The 16,101-nt window shown below is 49.4% G+C and overlaps 1 long non-coding RNA gene across 1 annotated transcript; it reads left to right on the top strand.

The window, feature by feature from the left end:
* Window positions 1-7,656: 7,656 nt before the first annotated feature.
* Window positions 7,657-8,788, top strand: LOC137225760 (uncharacterized). Its single transcript, XR_010944016.1, has 2 exons — window positions 7,657-7,952; window positions 8,551-8,788. It is a non-coding gene; the product is annotated as an uncharacterized lncRNA (long non-coding RNA).
* The last annotated feature ends 7,313 nt before the right edge of the window (window positions 8,789-16,101 follow it).

The raw sequence follows: 16,101 nt of genomic DNA, 5'->3' as shown, positions 1-16,101 counted from the left end.
TTTTGCGGTACACGGGCCTCTCACTGTTGTGGCCTCTCCCGTTGCGGAGCACAGGCTCCAGACACGCAGGCTCAGTGGCCATGGCTCATGGGCCTAGCCGCTCCATGGCATGTGGGATCTTCCCAGACCGGGACACAAACCCGCGTCCCCTGCATCAGCAGGCAGACTCTCAACCACTGCGCCACCAGGGAAGCCCTGTCCTTTATTTTTATTTGCTAAGTCTGACAATCCTGGATAACATGGCATAGAACTGTTCACACACATTTCACCAATGTCACTGGCCTGGTTGTGATACTGTACTGTAGTTGTGTAAGATGTAACCATTGGGGGAAACCAGGTGAAGGGTACACAGGACCTCTCTGTACTATTTTTGCAACCTCCTGTGAATGTATAATTATTTCAAGATAAAAGGTTTTTTTTTTTTTAAAGGCCCTCAAAAGAAAACCAACTGTTCCTGTGATAAAAACAAAGAGATATAGGGAAGTGCTGGTTATTAACCTTGGGAGTTTTATGCAGCATTGTAAAACCAGCATGTCACATAGGTCTTAAGAGGTTTCCCTCTCAAATGTCAATGACCTTGTGTAGTTATTGACAGTATAACAAAGTGGTTAAGCACGCGGGCTCAGGAGCAGACACCCCTGGGTTTAAGTTCTAGCTCCTTCATTGACTGGCCATTTGCAGTGCTGTGATGGAGCCAGCTCACACTCTCACCCCTTCCAACTCCACATTCAGTGACTTCAGGCTGGTGGCTTGAGACCGGCCTGGGAGTATTTACACCACTGCAATTGGCACATCCTACAAATCAGGGCTTTGTTCTTTTCCTCCAGAGAGCTGACTGTTAAACATTTACCGTCATAACACAGATATTGAGCCTCAGTTTCCTCATCTGTAAAATGGGGGAAGATAACAGTAATAACCTTATAATGCTAGGAGAATTAAATGACATAATGCATGTGAAATGCTTATCATTGTTTGTCAAATAATAAATGATCAGTAAATGTTAGCTATGATTACACACTACTATATAGAAAATAGGTAAACAACAAGGACCTAGTGTATAGCACAGGGAACTATATTCAATATTTTGTAATAACCTATAATGGAAAAGAATCTGAGAAAGAATATATATATATATCTGAATCCCTTTGCTGTACACCTGAAACTTAACACAACATAGTAAATTAACTATACTTCAATTAAAAAAAAAAGGTTAAGAAAAAGCTGTTATCATCTCTCAATCTTATCTCTCATACTAAACTGTGAGCAACTTGAGGGCAGGTTTATGCCTTACTTTGATACCTTTAGTGATTGGCACAGGGCCCGAAACACATTGAGTGCTAAACATATGTTTAGGAAATTAATGAATAAACCACAAATAGTAGTGACTTGAGGGGCTACACCTCCAGAAAAGGCACATTTCATCAGAGGCGTTTTAGGGCACACTCCTTGATCTTTAATCTTGGAGGTTTCAGGCCCTGTAGCAGGCAGCTGGGGAGTTCTGGGGAGCACTCACACCCACAAGGCTAGTGGCTGCCCTTGCAGGCGTGGCCCTGACCCCCTAATGTGCCCCTGCAAAGCCGGATCATGCCCCCAGGTGGCAGGGAAAGACCCTCACCTCAACTTCTAGGAGCCAAGATGGGGCATTTCTGTCTCTGAACCTCCCTGACTAGAGGTCATTTAATCCTCGCTGGATTTGGCCTGTTTATTTTGGTGAACAGGGCTGTTTACTTTCAGTTCGTATTTCTAGGGGTGCCTGCTCATTTTTCTTCCCTATTATGTACTCTTTGCAAGCACTTGGGTTTGAGTAAATATGTCTATAAAGATCCAGGGACTGGCTTATTCTTTGTCTGGTATTTTAATGGCCTTTAAACAGTGTCTGCTCAGGTAAGCGTTTTATAGATGAATCGAAAAGTTAGAGAATTCTGTTCTCAGTGGCTACTGACTCCTTCCAAGCTGACGGCTGGCCACCAGCAGCCTCTGAATCACGGCTTTTCATTAGTAATAAAGTATCAAAAGCCGACACCCATCTCTGGACAGAGAAACCGACCAACCCTGGGCAGCCAGATACGGGACCTGGGGACTCTGGTAGGTATTTCCACTCCAGGGCAGTGTTTAGGATAAGAAGACCTAGAGTGCTTTTTAAAGTGCAGATTTCACAAGGCCCACACTTGAAAATTCTTCTTCGGAAGATTTGCACGAAGGCCCAGGGGATGCGCATTTTTAACCGGCTGTAAATAATCCTATCTTTAGACCATTCTGAGAAACACTAGTCTAGATTCCCCAAACCACGAGTACCAATGGGTGGGCTGCCCTGGAGCTCAGTTCCCTGCTGTGGGGTGACACGGAGAGAAGCTAGGGAACTAGATTGGGCTGTTTGGAGCATTTCCTTTTTTTTTTTTTTTTTTTTTTGGCCTCGCTGTGTAACTTTCAGGACCTTAGTTCCCCAACCTCTCAGCAGTGAGAGTGCGGAGTCCTAACCACTGGATAGCCAGGGAATTCCCTGTCTGGAGTATTTCCATCACCGCTTAGCACACTGTTCTGCCAAAGTTAACCAAGAGGATGATGAGTATGTTCTGGTGAGCCCCTTGCTCAGGGTCTAATTTCTCAGCAACTTGAGGACAGGGACGAAGTCTTGTTCACCTTTTTATCCCCCGAGTCCCCGAGACAGTGCATGGCTCACAGCTTGGCGCTCTACACTGTCTGGGACATTCCCACAGGAGAATACGGGCCTAGAATGCAGCCCTGGTTATCTCAGGGTAGCCTGGGAGCCAGTTGTTGGGAACGGACGTGGCGGAGAGGTTGAGCGCCATGGTCACCCGCTGGCCGCCTCCTCCCGAGCTGAGGCCGGGTCTGTCAGAGGCTGAATGGACACCACCATCTCCTCCCCCTGCCTTGGCCCCTTTGCTCTGAACTGCAGGGTCCTGGTCTATCCCACAGGGCCCATTATGATATCATCAATGCAATTTGAAACAGTAAGGTCCTCACAGCACCCAAGGGTCAGTCTAGCCTACTGTGGCCAAGGGTCTAAATGATGACCCTTGACCTGGGGAAGGCTGTCCTGTATTCCAGGAGGCTACAGCGGTCTATTTCCCCTGCTCAGACTGTGAGCTCCAGTAGGCACAGCCCTCGCTGGCTTTGTTCATGCTGAGTCCTTAGTGTCTAGCACAGTGCCTGACATGTAGTAAGTGCTCAAAGATTCTTTTGGGTGCACGAGTACATGAATGAGAGGCTTGGCTGGCTCCAGCCATCCATTCATTTATTCATTTGACAAATATGTTTTGTGCACCTGTTGCAGGTCAGGCTCTTGTCGATCTGAATAAAACTCCTTTTCTGTCCCGAGGAGCTCCCAGCCTGGTGGTGGGATGCCAGAGACACATCCTTTGTGTAATGCTCCCTGACAAGGGCTCTATCCGAGGTCTAACGGAGATGGGGTTGCAGGGAGGAGCGCACGGTGGCAACGACAGGCTCTTAAGCCAGAGAAATGGTACGTGGTCTGGCAGGATTTCCCCGGCCTGGGTAGGTGAGCCCCATTGGCCCCAGGGCTCTGCCTGTGTGGACAACCAGGCTGCTTGTTTCTGCTACTACTGCAGCAGGGTGCATCTATAGAAGCAATCTATAGCACACCATTTACAGCCATAACGAAAACACAAAAATCAATCCCCAGCACTCACTCCCATCAACAAACGTGCTTGCAGAGCCTCGTGAGTGTGGCGCACAGCTTTAAGGTGCCACGGGAGATACAGGGATGAAAAAGTGAGGACTCTGACCCAGGGGACTTTGAATCTCCCTGGGGAGACAGGACACATGGAAATGAGACGATCAGTCACAGAGAGCGAAAGAGGGTGTGCCAAGTAGTGAATGCAGGTTCTGGAACTGCACTGCCCAATACGCCAGCCACCAGCCACCTGAGCAGCTTGAAATGTGGTTAGTCCGAATTGAGAGGTGCTGTACGTATAAAATAATGTATACATCAGATTATGACAAAATATTCATATATCTCAATTTTTGACCATTGCTTACATGTTGAAATAATAATATTTTGGATACATTGGGTTAACTATATTATTGATCTCACCTGTTTCTTTTACCGTTTTAAAAGGTGGCTACTAGAACATTTGAAATGACATATGTGGCTCCCGGTTACATTTCTGTTGGACAGCACTGGTCTAGGAGTTGAGGGGACCCAGCGAGGGCCCAATAGCCTGTGCTACTACAGTTGGGAAGAATTCTGAGGAAATGGAACAATTAGGAGAAAGCAACAGAATACTGAGGAAGGGTGTGGAAAGACATTTGAGAAGTTTGATCATGAAGGGGAGGGGAGATGGCAGCTCAAGGAGGCAACAGAGTCCCAGGAACCATGTACACATCACCGACCCAGCCCTTCCTCCCGTTCCTGACATCTTCCAAAAACATGGTGGTACCTCCAGTCACCCTCCCATGCAATGACTCTGGAGGAAGGCTCCTTCCTCTCAGTCCTGGACAATGGGGAGTTGGCCTATGAGCTGGGGTTAGATGCTAAGTATTGGCTGATTCGATCCCGGGGAAAGGGAAGTGGTGGGGGAAGGGAAGGGAGCTCAGGGACCCCCGTGCTGGTGGAGCTAGGAGTTCGGTCAGTGTTTGAAATGGGGAGGACTTCTCAGAGGAGCAGAGTGGGAGGGAGAAGTCAGCCCTGAAAGCCGGCCAGACAAATCATCCACTGTGGACACGTCTCATCAGGAGACATCAGGCAGCCTGGATCTGACGTTCCTGCCTCTGCCCTCCCACTCAGCCACACGGAGACGCCGTAAACACTCAGATACAAGGATTAACTCTGCATGTGGCGTCTGGGACACTGTGAACAACTCTCGGCAGCTGTGTTTTTGTCTGTGTTAAAATTGATCTTTCTAACCCCCAGCACCTAGGATGTGGGGCCTGGTACACAGCCAGTGTTCAATAAATATCGATGGATGGAGGAAGGAAGGAAGGAAGGAAGAGAGGGAGGGAGGGTGAACAAAATACAAATCTGTCACAGCCCAGAAGTAGATACTTGGAAGGGGCTACACTTGTTCTATGCTAGAGTTTTGGATGTGGGCAGCAAGAGGGGTCTCTCACAGGCCAGATCCCATAGTGTCCAGGTCAGAGGAGAACCGATGCCCAGCACACAGCTTTCCACCACCCAACCTCCCAGCCGCAGGGCCCTGGGCCCACAAGCTTTGAGAGACAGTGTATGTCCAGGCTGTAGCCTTCCTGGGTTAAAGCTCTGCTCCTAGTCTCGTATCCTATTAAGTACTTTTTAAAAGTCTCTTACGGCCTCTGTAAAAGGAAAGATGATGTGAAGAATTCCAGGAGGGTTGGATGAGCCTGTACCGGGCTGGGGGTGGCTGAGTTAGTTCCTGGACCAGCAAAGGAAGGACTCCCGAAGCACACCAGAAGCCTGCAGTTTTCCGATATGGCCACTGGAGGGCACTTCAACCATGTAATACCAGTTCTCCTCCACCTCTCTCGTCCTTGGAGAGCCCAGATTTCAACAAAAGTTTAAAAATCATCACAGTAATGATAGCTGTCCTGGTTGAATATCCAATAAGGGGCTAAACGCCTTAAACATATATCATCTCATTTAATATCCACTACAATTGTGAATTATTTTAGCTATTTAGGAAAAACTGAGGCTTAAAGGAGCCGAAGAAGTTACTAAAAACCCCCTAGCTAAATACAATTTGGGAGTAAGAACCTGTACCCAAGGCCTTGGGCACCGACCATAAACAATGAAAACACAAGAAGCTGAAAAGGAGACTGGATAGAAGCAGAGAGTCTGCTACACAAATATCGTTACTGAACAATTTACACATATATGAAATTGGAAGACCGCTTACAGATAATTTGTACGTTTCATACAGTAAGGCTTCTTTTCCCCCCTGAAATGATGTAATTAAATAAATGAAGTGTTTCACAATTCATGGTGTCTTAACTTGGAGGAAATAAAGTCATTGTAATACAAGGCAGGAAAAGATATTTTCGTTTAACACTTAAATAGCACTTACCATGTACCCAGAACTGTTCTCAGCACTTTATGTAAAGTAACTCAATCCTCGTAGCCACCCTCTGAGGGATGCACTATTATGATCCCCATTTACAGATGAGCAAATGGAGACTTGGAGAGGGAAGCAAACTGCTCAAGGTCACATGGCTGGTGTGAGGCAGACCTGGGATTAGGGGCCCAGGCAATCTGTGGAATTTGGGAAACCGGGCTTAAGCTGGCCCTTGAGAGGGAAGAGGGTAAGAGTTTCATAGGAAGAAGTGCACTGTGGAGATGAGGGTATTCCAGGCAGAGGGAATTAGCATGGGCAAAGGCTCTGAGGAGGTGGGAAAAGACGAGGTGAGGAATCAGGGTCGTGTCAGGCCTGGGCTATGGAATCCACATGGCAGAGACTTGCGCAGCCAGAGCTCCCTGGGGCCTCCTAGGGGTGGGGAAAAGAAGAGGGGAACAGCAGGAGTGCCCGGGATGGGGCTAGGTGGGGCGGTGCTCCAGTGCAGGGAAGAGCTGAGGCCACCCTGCCTCCACCCCGCCCCTCTCCAGGGACCAGCAGTTTGGGAAGTGCAGTGTGTGCTCAGGAAACAGTCAGATTGCATTACAGGGAAGATTAAAGGAGCTAAATTGGGCCTGGGGCTGGGGGAGGTGTGCGAGAAGGGAGCAGCAAAGGGCCAGTAGCCGGACGACCAGGAGAGGCTGCCGGGAGCTAGGGGTGGGGGCGGGGATCCCACATCGGGCAGGAAGCCCTCCTGACCCCAGTAAGGCTGGAATGTGGGGTCACCAAGCAAGGGCATCCTCACTTAGAGGGAGCTGGGGGACGGATGGGGGCAGAGACCCAGCAAACCCGGCTGGGGGTTGGGGGGCAGGGACCCTGGGGGAGGTGGAGACAGAACTGGAGGGGGAGGGGGAGGGGAAGAGGAGTGACCTGGAGAGGAGGGGAAGCTGTGGGCAGAGACTCAGCCGGAGCCCCGTCCGGAGAGGGTGTCTGGCACTCCAGACCCGTCCAGGCTGGGGAGTGGGGACACAGGCTGCCAGTCGGGTGTTGATGGGGAGCCCGTTGCACTACACTGAGAAGCCGCTGGAAGTGGCCTGGGGCCCTGGAGCACCCTCCTGCTGTCCCAGCTCCCCCTTCCCAATCCCCTCCCCCAGCCTGAGTGGCAGCGCCGGCTGTGGCCCCTCCCAGCCCCCAGGGCAGGTGGTCAGTGGTCTATTCTGGTACCCAGGATGGCTGGGGAGCCTGGGGAAAGGCAGAGGGAGAGCCTGGCCCATCTTTTTGAGGCTGGATGGGGAGAGGGCAATGGGGGGGGGCTCTCTGGGACAGTTGGGGGGTAGAGTTCTGAGCACTGTGGGTGGGGAAACAAAAACTCCAGTGCTCTCCGTTTTCAACAAATTGTATCTCTCAGGACCTTTAAAATTGGGAAGAGGAGTGTATCTGGGATGTCTTTAGGCTCTGGGGCCTGGGAGCTGGGCAGTGGGAATCCCCAGCAGCTGACAGTAGACCCCAGAGTTTCTTTAGAACCTTGAGGCCACAGGACCAAGCCCAGCCCCCAGTCCCAGTCTTCCAGGCAGCCTCTCCAGGACAGAATTGTGGGTACTGTTGCCTAAGGCCTCCTCCCAGGCCTGTTGGGGGCAGTCTGGGGCCAGGGTGCCCTGAAGGGAGCCTCTCCAGCCTGAGGGGGAGCCCCAGTGCCTGACTGGCCTGAGGGTGGCACAGGGCAGAGTGGCCCCTATATTCCCCAGACAGGAAATCTTCAGTGCCCCCCAGCTCCTGTGGGATGAAGGCCAGAGTCCTCTGCTGCTGGTCCCTAACTCCCTAAAACCTGCCCTTTCCAAGCCCAGCCCCCTCTCTGGAGGGCAGTGGAGTTGGGGAGAGGAGCTGGGCAGAATGTCAGGAGGGATTTGTCCACTACTGGACAAAGGACTTTTCAGTGGAGATTCCCAGGTAAGGCCAAGTTAAAAGGGGAAGGACCTAGAGCTGAGCCTGCCAAGTCAGTCTATGGCAAGGACTTAGCGACCACGCAGAGAAATGAGCTGGGTTTCTAGGAGCCATGGACTAAGGCTCAAAACCAGACTTTGTTTTTACTTGCTGTGCCACCTTAGGGAACTTACCTAACCTCTCTGAGCCTAGTATCCATAACTGTAAAATGAGGTGAATAGTTACTTCCCAGTGTTGTGAAGATCAGAGATGCAGTGATTTTATATGGCAGGTGTCCAGAAGACCATGCCTAGTATACGGTAAGTGGTAGCTACGTTATTATCAGAGGCAGCACAGCCTGTGATAGAGAGATTTGGAGTCAGGCGGTCTTGGCTGTGAATCTTGGCCCCCTACGTGCTGTCCTAAAGCAAGGACTCAAGCTAGTTCCTGGACCTCTATGACCTCTATGAAACAGTTTCCTTATCGGTCCAAAGGGGGTAAAATATTTTAGTAATGGCTGGCACCTACTGAACGCTCACTGTGTGCCAGGCACTGTGCTAAGTGCTTTACGGACAATTTCTCATTTAATCTTCCTCAAATCCTATGCTGCTTTATCATTTTACAGATGAGGAAACCGAGGCTCAGAGGGGTGAAGCAACTCACCGAAGAGTGGTAGATCCTTGAACGCGGGCAGCAGCCCAGCAGCTGCTCCCCAAATTCCTCCCCTTGTCCCTACGTCCACAGAGTCAAATGGAACTTAGGCCATTGACTGTCTATCTGGACAGGTGTGAGAGGGTAGATGAGTGGGGCTATAAAAACACTGAGAGACCAAGAATGGGTGTCTTCTGGAACCCAAGACTCAACTTTCATTGTGTATTCGGATGATTCAGAGAATGAGCATTTGAGCCAGCAGTAAGAACAGCTCAGGGTGCTGTAATGGGCTGTGGTCTGGAGTGGCAGAGAAGACCCCGGGGTCTGAGTGGACTCCAAGCTGACTGTGACTCAGTTGGCTGGAGGAAGAGGCGGTTGAGCCTATAAGGCTATAGATAGCAACTGTGCATAGCGGCCCTGTGAGGTCATTGCCAGCCTGCTCAGCCCCTGTTTAAAGCACTCTACAGCCTCAGAGGATGTAGAAAACCTGGAAAGCACCCAAGACAGCAGGGATATGACCAAACTGGAGGGGCTGAAACCAAAAAAAGCCTATGAAGAAAGATGAAAGGAATGGGGATAAAGCAGGGAGAAGAGAGGGCTGAGTGATGGCACTAAGAACCTGGCAGAGAATTCCAGGGAAGAAAGGAAGCTGCTTTTCTCTATCTGGGCTAAGGTCTAAGAAAGAAAGAAGGGGCTTACATTTCAGCAGAGGGATTAGAGTTAAGCCTTGAGTGACTCTCTAGGGTGTGAGTCTGTGGGTAGGTAGAGAAGCCCATGAAATCCCCTTCCACGGAGGATGGAGCAGGGCTTAGTGCCACCCTACACCTTCTCAGCTGCTCTCAGCTCACCCTGACACCTTCCCACTCCAATTCTCACACCTCTGCCCCTCTTCCACCCAGATATACCCTAGTCTGGTCAAAGAGAGTTTTCTCTTGTTCTTCTTGGGGGTTTCAGCTGAGGGGAGTGTGCGTGTTTGTGCTGGGGAGAGAGGGCTCCCCTGCCTCTTCAGGAAATGGCTCAGGACTGGGGGGATTTGGAGAAGTTCAAGGGTATCCTCCACAGATAGCTGGGGATCGTGGGGAGGTGGCTGGATGTGGTGGGGGGAGAGATGTGCGGGGACAACTGAGACTCCAAGAGCCCAGGAGGGGGTGGGGGGCTGCATCCATTTTGTTGGGCAGGACCAAACGCTCACACAGTCAGGATGGGAGCCAGGGGAGAGGGAGGAGGAGAGGCCGGGCAGTCAGGGGCAACCTGGGGGGAGGGAGAACGTGTGTCCATTTCTGCTGGCAGGTGTAGCCACGTCTCATCAACACATGGTGGGACTGGGTCTGTTCTGGGGATGCGCCAGTGTCTGGGTTTGGCTTGATGATGAGTCTATCTGAGCAAAAAGGCTTCAGAGAAGGCAGCCCAGGGAGGCAACTTTTCAGAAGAAAGGGTCTCTCTCATTCCTCTTTTGGGGGTCAGAATGGTGGGGGGGGGGATGTCCAGGATATTTCATTTTAAGCAAGGAGAAACTGAAACCCAGAGAGGGGATGCAGCCAGTCCAAGGTCACTCAGCTTATCCAGGGCTGCCCAGGACTCCGGCCTCCTGACTCCCGGCCATCTGCTGCTCCCAATGCACCAGGATGCCTTCCTGGGGACCTTCCCTTAGTGCTAGCAAAGCCCCCTCCTCTGCCGTCTCCATCCTCCCCGCCTCAAACCTCTTACTGATTCAAATAACACCTGAAATTTAGAGGATGCTCAGAGTCCAAAGAGCACTTTCATCTCCACCGTCTCGTTAGCTCCTCCCCTTGAGGCTCAGCTTCCCCCCACCTCCTTCTCCCCAGTCTGCAAGGCATCCTATTTGGTAGAATTTGGGAGCTGGGAGGAGGTGAGATTAGCCTCAGACTTCTCCTACTTTGGCAGAAAACCTGCAGCGCTCCATGTCTGTAAAAGGAGTGTGGGGCTGGAGAGTGTTGGAACCGGGCTGCGGAGCCTCCCCAGAGAAGGAGCTAGGTCAGGGGGGTGGGGTGCCGTGAAGGAAGGGGCCCAGGAGAGGGTCTGGGGTCGGGAGGTGGAGAAAATTGGGAGAGGGAGGCTAGGAGGCCTTAAGCCAATGAGATGTGGATGGTGGCAGATGAGAGGGGGTGGATTGCGGGCTGAGCGTGCGGCAGGGGGGTCAGTGCAGCGCGGGGGAGATGAGATTCAGGGAGAATCCTGACGCCACCCTTCCAGCTGGGCCCCCCAACTCAACCTCCCCCTGGTGATATCAGGAAGGAACAATTGCCTCTGGACATTCCTTCCCTTTTACAGTCACTCCAGGCTCCTCAGCCGCCTGTGGAGCTGAGAGGAAGATGGGGGTGGGGCGGGCAGCATGGAAGGGGACCGTCAGGGGGAGGAGCTCTGGGAACACTGAGGCAGGGAGGGTTCAGCCAGGGACCCCTCCATGTCCCACCCCCTGAGCCCAAAGACTCAGGATGTCAGAAGCTGTGAGGGCTCCGGAGATGACCCAGCCTGATCCCTTTTCACATCTAAGCATGACAGGGCCAGAGAGGAAACAGGAATTGCCCAGGTAGTTCAGATGGTTAGTTGGTGAACTTCCAGGATAAGCACCCACATCTTAGCCTCTGGCTGACCACCCCACCTCCACACCCCCTTGCCTGGGCCTCCTACCTCCCCACAAAGTGCTAAAGTTGAGGCAAGAGCCAGGTCTCAGAGTTCATACTTGCTACACTGTCCCCAAGGCTCTCACGTAATGGCTGTCTCCTGGCCCAGCCCATCTTGGGATGGAAGCATGAGGATGCTGGGAAACAGAAAGAGGAGGAGGATGGGCCCTGGACAAAGGGACAAAGGCAACCCTGGAGGTGGGGGTCGGTCAGTGGAAGGAGGGTGCACCGTGGGGGGGCATCAGCACCCGTCTCACATCTGGGATCCTGGAGTAGACCGGGGTGGATGAGATACTCCCTGACAGGGCCAGGTGGAAAAGTTACTTCTGGTTCTCTCCTTTTTGACCTCTTTCAGTTTTTTCCTCGATCCAAATGCCCTGTGCTGGCCAAGTCAGTGTCCCCATCCCAGCGATCTATCCATAACAGCCACCTGCCCCCTATCCATGCCATCTATGGGGTCTGGGAGGTCCTTTGGGTAGCCAGAGCCCTTGTCTTCTAGGGAGCCCTCTGTGAGGTTCAGTGATCTGCCCAGGCCTCCACAGCCCTCTAGTCACTGAGCTTAGGGGAAGGCAAGGGAGAGCTTGGCAGTGTCACCCAGCAGAAAAGAGGCTGTGTGGCTGAAGTGGGGTGAACCCAAAGGAGAGGTGAGTGAGCTGAGGTTGGCAAGATGGGCAGGGCTAGTTCTGTGGGGCCTTGGAGGCTATGATGAGTTTGGGTTTTGCTGGTTCATTAGTTCAGGGAAGGGAGAGAAATTGGGAATGGTGAAACAGGCAAAGTCTCCAAAAGGCGTGAGCACTGCCCCCAAATATTTGAAGACTGGATCTCTGAAAGCGGTTTCTTCTTGCTCTGTTTGGCTCCCAGGGCGGAATAATAGGCATAGCAGAGACGTCTCCTGGGTTCAAATATAAGGAAATGTTTTCTAACAGCCAAGCTGTCCGCTATCCCATAACAGAGGCTTGTTAGGTACCCAATACTCTTTGTGGAATGGAATGGGCTGCCTGGAGTTCCCAGGCAGTAGAGGGGTTCAAACTAGAGCAGTGCTTGCTGGAGTCACAGTAGAAACTAGTTAAGCCTTAACTGAGAAGTGGGGGTGTGGGATTGGTCAACCTCATGACCTATGAAGTTACCTCCAACCTTAAGTTTCCAAGATTCTCCAAGGTCAGAGTAATCTGGGAAGATTTCAAGCAAACAACAAGACTGCCTTCCTTCTGTAATTGATTTAACAAAATATATTGGTAACACCCATTGTACAAGGGACCATACCATGTACACACATTTATAAATTGTCCCCTTTTCCCGGCAAACCCTGAATGAAATGGTTTGTCTTGGTGGACCTTCCCATTCCCAATATTATTTAGCTCAGGTGAGAGGTGTGACCATAAAATAATGTGAGTGCTACTTTTTTTTTTTTAGACACCTTACCAAAATTTATATGTTCAAAAGTTTGTCCCAAGGATGTTCATATCAGCATTGTTTATAATAACAAAAGACTGGAAAAAATATAAATGTCTCTGAATAAAAAATTGGCCAATTGGCCAAATAAATTATGGTAAATCCATTCAGTGAAATACAAATGAGGAGGGACTTCCCTGGCGGTCCAGTGGTTAAGACTTCGCACTTCCACTGCAGGGGCCATGGGTTCCATCCCCGGTCAGGGAATTAAGATCCTGCATGCTATGCGGCATGGCCAAAAAAAAAAAAAAAAGGAAAATAAATACAAATGAGGATATTAAGAATGACTCAATACCTCCCAATAAGGATAAAAGTAGGACAAGACAGCTCTCTTGGTGAATTCTACCAAACATTTCAGAATTAACACCAACCCTTCTCAAACTCTTCTAAACATTTGAAAAGGAAGGAATATTTCTTAACTCATTCTATGAGGTCAGCATTAGCCTGATACCAAAGCCAGACAAAGACATACAAGAAAATAAACTACAAATCTATATTCCTTATAAATATTGATGTTAAAATTCTCAACAAAATATTAGCAAACCAAATTCAACAGCATATTAAAAGGATTATACACATGATGACATGGGATTTTTTTCCTGGAATGCAGGGATGGTTCAACATATGACAACCAATCAGTATAATATACCACATTAATGGAATAAAGGGAAAACCCCTCATGATGAACTTCATTTACAATAGCAACAAAAAGAATAAAATACTTATAAATAAACATAACCAAGGAGACATAAGATTTGTACATTGAAAGCTACAAAATATTACTGAAATAAAGAAGACACAAAAAAATTGAAAGGCATCCAGTATTCACTGATTGGAAGACTTAATATTGTTAAGCTGTTAATAATACGCAAAGTGATCTGCAGATTCAATGCAATCCCTATCAAAACCCCACCAATGTTTTTTGAAGAAATAGAAAAATTCCTTCTATCTAAAACTCATATGGAATCTCAAGGGACCCTACATAGCCAAAACATCTTGAAAAAGAACAAAGTTGGAGGATTCACACTTCCTGATTCCAAAACTTACTACAAAGCTAGAGTAATCAAAACAGTGTGGTACTGGTGTGAGGACAGATATGTAGGTCAATGGAATAGAATAGAGAGCCCAGAAAAAAATCTTCACATATATGGCTAAATTGTTTTCAACAAGGGGAAAAGGACAGCCTTTTCCACAAATGGTGTTGGGAAAACTAGATATTCACATGCAAAAGAATGAAGTTGGACCCTTACCTTATACTATATATGAAAATTAATTCATAATGGATCAAAGACATAAAACTATAAAGCTCTTAGGAGAAAACACAGGGGATGACATTCTTCACATTGGATTTGGCAGTGATTTCTTGGATATGGCACCAAAAGCACAGGCAATAAAGAACTGGAGTTCATCAAAATTTAAAACTTTTGTGCATCAAAGGATACTATCAAGAGAGTGAAAAGGCAACCCACAGAATAGGACCTCTTGAATTATGTGCCAAGTACATTACCCATCCAGATAAATTATCATTATTTTTAGGAAGTCCAGTTCTAAGCAGTCCTCAGGGGAGTCTAAACTCTTACTCCAGTGGTGCTCCCTGCCTGGTTCAGAACATGGTTTGGAATATGCTCCTCTTTCACCTGCCTTCCAAGCCTCAGAGTGTTGTTTCGCTGCCCTCCATGCTAGCAGATCCTCAGGGGTGGAACCGAATTTTGGAAGCAGCTCCAAGTGGTTCAGAGCCAAGTCTGGTAAATGTTGATTTTGACTAGAGAATAGATGGCGTAATTTATTTATTTGTTTTCTGCCTCATTTCACTAAGGAAGCAAGGCCTTGGGCTGGTCCGAAGGGCAATTTCTTTTTGTGGTCTGGAGACTATTCACAGAGAGGAGTCCCAAATATGTTCTGTCCTCCCTAGTGTTGTGGAAATGGTTGCACGGTCTCCTATAGTCTATTAGCCAGGATTGTTTTGGTTACAAGTGACAGTAGCCAATACCAAGTGTCTCAAGGAAAAATAAAGGAAAAGTTTATTGGCCCCAAAGCCAGGAAGGACACTGGGGAAGCTCACAATATTGAGGGCAGAACTGCAGAACCAGGGCCCCAGGGGATGGAATTTAGGACTTCTAGCCCTGCATTCTCCTCCTCTCTAGGTGTCTCTGTTTCTCCTGGCATGCTGACCTCTCTTTCTTCCTATGTCAGAAAGAACTCCCCGGTGGGCAGGAAACATGGTTACCACAGGTTCCAGTTTAGTAATTCCAGTTCCATCTATAAATTCCAGGGTAGGTCTCTGATTGGCCCCGCTCAGGTCCAGGCCTGCCCCTTGAGCCAATCACTGCAGTCAGAGGGATGCAGTTATAAGACTGACTGGGAGCTGAGTCACCTGTCCACTCATGGCGGGGGTGTGTGTGTGTGTGTGTGTGTGTGTGTGTGTGTCTGTGTGTCTGTGTAGCAAAATAAGGGGATGGGAAAGAAAGCTTGCAGTCTACTTTGAACTAAAACAAGGACAGTGCTGCCTGGGATGTGCTAAGGATTCATATGATCTCCAAAATTCTCCAGGAGCCTACAGTCTAGTTTGGGAGACGAGACACAAAAATAACCAGAATACAGCAGCTTGCACCGACTCGAAGGCTGGATAAGAATACCTGGAACTCCCCACCCACCTCATAAGCTCGTCTCTAGGATAAAAATTAGAAACTGAATGTGAAAGGGCTTTGCAAATACAGCAGCAACAAAGCCCTTTGCAGTTCACCTGGCACATTCACACCCACTCTGGGGTCAGACTGCCTCAGCCTCCTGAGCTATAAAACGGGACTGGTACTACTTCCTACCTCATAGGGTTGTCAGAGAATTGGGGATCATGGGTGGGGAGTGCTTAGCAGAGTGGCACACAATGGGTGCTCAGAATACATAAGGTGTTATTATCTGCATATGGTCACCTGAGCCTCTTCAAAGCCCTAGACAGTAGACACAGCCAGGCTGACCATTCCCACTTTATAGTTGAGGACACAGAGAAGTGAAGGACCTGCCTGCTTGTAATTACATCTGCTGGTAATGGCAGAGCTAGGGTAAGACCAGTCCTCTATTTTCAAGCTTTGCCTTCCAAAAGGGTCAGGCCTGAAAGAGGCCTGTAGAGTGCCAGGTGGAGGTACAGAGAGACAGCCAGCATTCATGGAGAAATAGGGATGTCCTTAGGGGTCAGCCAGTGCCTTGTACTAAGGAGGAGGCCTGTGAAGCGATGGACAAGCCCTCTGCAGGGCTCCCTTCCTGCTGGGGGCTTGGAGCGTTATGGGGGCGGGAAGTGATTGGGGCTCATCACCCCAAGCCTTGCTCTGCCATCTGACACCCTTGTCTCCTCAAGTACTTGGCCCTCACCCCGCAGAGCTCGTCTCCTGCGCACTTGTTTCCCGGACTGATATATTCTCCTCTATAAATAC

The sequence above is a fragment of the Pseudorca crassidens genome, chromosome 6 (assembly GCF_039906515.1).
Source record: "Pseudorca crassidens isolate mPseCra1 chromosome 6, mPseCra1.hap1, whole genome shotgun sequence".
NCBI classification, from domain to species: Eukaryota; Metazoa; Chordata; class Mammalia; order Artiodactyla; family Delphinidae; genus Pseudorca; species Pseudorca crassidens.
Note: the sequence above shows the minus strand (reverse complement) of the source record. Positions and strands in the feature narration are given on the sequence as shown.